We start from the raw sequence: 2,358 nt of genomic DNA on the forward strand, positions 1-2,358 counted from the left end.
ACAGCCCGAATCTTGCCTCTGACAGGTAGTAAAAGTGAGACTTTGAGTAAATTACTTAACCTCTCTGATCTTCAGTTTCTAAAATACCCATCTCAGAATGAATATGAAGATGAAATTATATACATGAGTACCTAGTACATCATGGATAGTCAATAAATATTTACTTTCTTCTTTTGTAAGTTCTCTTGTTTCTCTAAAGATAGCAAAAAATAAGTCTATGGCCATGCCACCCTTAATGTGCCTGATCTCGTCTCATCTCAGAAGCTAAGCAGGGTTGGGCCTGGTTAGTACTTGGATGGGAGACCACCTAGGAATACCAGGTGCCGCAGGCACAAAAAATAAAATAAAATAAAGATAGCAACAAATACATTTGAACTGAATCTGGTTCTACATTTTCACAAACTCTGAGTCTATGGGCTTGGATTCCTGAGAATTTGAAGCCGTGGCAGGAATGAGGAGTGGATGACAGTGGGCCCACCTGGGTGTGGAATTTCTCTCATGAATTTCTTAGCTCTGAAACAGGCAGGCTATTTGTGTAGGGAGTGTGTTCTCCAGAGATCCTGGCACTTAATGAAGCTGAGAAGTGCTTTCTCAAGGACAGGGGACAAAGCAGTGGAGAGTGGGAATGAGAACGCATAACCCCCAAGCTTCCCATCAGCTGCAACGACTACTTAGAACCCTTCCCTTGACTGTGTGGAAAGCAAAACTACAGGAGCTGATATAAGGTTGACAGCCTCAGCGAGTACCTGGGAAACTTGGAAGTGCGAGATGTAGGGCTTGGAAAGAGGGCAGATTGCAGGCATCTTGCAGATTGCCAGGACTCTAGGTGTCAGGTCAGCACTCCAGAACTGAAAGAAAACTGATAATCCCAGAGGGAAAGCCTTGTATGCCACGAGGACAGCCTTCAAGGCACATAGTGAGCCCAATATCAGCTCTCCACTTACAGAATCGATCCTGAACACTCACCTCTATTCACTCCTATTCCTCCTGGTCTGATCCCTGTTTGTGACCAGGCTCAAGTCTAAGACCACGTGCTCGTCACTGCTGCTTATTCTCCATTCCTCTCTCCACCCGTCTTCCACCTCACTTCCTCTGTGCCCTGGGAGGCTGACCTGCACAGACTGCACCACCTCGACTTCCTTGTTCCCTGGTTTGGCTTGCAAAGCACCAGCAGGAAGTCTCAAGGTGAGATGGGAAGGAGGTCATGGCATTTCAACCCAGGCTCTCTCCTCGCTTTGAAGCAGTGCCTCTGCCGCTACCTGTGTCCTTCCATCACTATGGCTCCCATGACCCTCTTCATGGCCCCATACCCATTGGGCTCTAGTCATAACATTTCCTCCCCTCATTCCCCCAGTGGTCTGGGTGATAATGGCTTCTTACTCTTGTTAATCCCTTGGACATCTCACCACCACTTGTCAGTTCCCTCAACCCTACCCATACCTTTGTGAGAGGCCCCGTTGTTAAAATCTCTCCTTTTGAACTACCTGAGGTGAATTCTGTTTTCCACCAGGAATCTTTGCGAACATTTATTTATACATTATTTTAGAAAGAAACTTATATAACATGTGAAATCGCCAATGTCAAACATGAAAAAAAAAAATGGGAACAAAGGCATATGCTGGAACCAAAGATAAGACTAAGAAAACTGCATAGCATCATAACCTCTCCACTTGGTTATTGGCAGGCCATACATGTAGCCCTTGTTTACTAAATGTCCACAGATAAAGTATAGCAACTATTAAGTTCAGAGTCTATAAAATACAAATAAGCCAATTACCCTGCACAAATACAGGTGTGTGGAGATGAGAGTGTTAGCAGCATTCTTTTAGTTGTAATGAAAAAAGAGTTTCATGACAGCACGAGAAGAGGAAGGAGGAGGGTAGGGTAATGCTATAAAGATGCCCTTGGCAATGATGGAGCAGGGGAGGGCCTAGAAAGCTAAGAGCAGGAACCAGAGTGTGGCCAGGCCTCCCAGTTAAGGCGCCTGGATCCAGGACATCTCCGGAAACCTCAGCCGAAGGGCTTTCTGGGTCTTTATTCTACTGTTGTCACTAGCACAGCTGAGCTATATCCAAGTACTGGCTTCTCTCTGCTTCTCTTTCTGCCAGCAGTTGGCTTCTTCATACATCTTTGGTCTTTTTCAGAGCTTCTGGTCACTCGGGTTTCCACATTGTCATAATTCTGTCTGTACCTCACATCAATTTATTCGGCGTCTCTGTCCTACCTCATAGACTTTCTCTGGGCATCCAACCAGACTCATTGCAGGCTCCTCAGAGTGAAAATCTGATTGGCCAGCTTGCCTCTCTCTGGGCAGACCTTTTCACGTTTGGCCACGTTTTGCTGGCCTTTGGTTAGGCG

At 45.9% G+C, this 2,358-nt stretch overlaps 1 pseudogene; it reads left to right on the top strand.

The window, feature by feature from the left end:
• The first annotated feature begins 213 nt into the window (after positions 1 to 213).
• On the top strand, positions 214 to 332 carry LOC120581494 (uncharacterized; annotated as a pseudogene).
• The last annotated feature ends 2,026 nt before the right edge of the window (positions 333 to 2,358 follow it).

This window comes from Pteropus medius, unplaced genomic scaffold (assembly GCF_902729225.1).
Source record: "Pteropus medius unplaced genomic scaffold, Ma_sr-lr_union100, whole genome shotgun sequence".
NCBI classification, from domain to species: Eukaryota; Metazoa; Chordata; class Mammalia; order Chiroptera; family Pteropodidae; genus Pteropus; species Pteropus medius.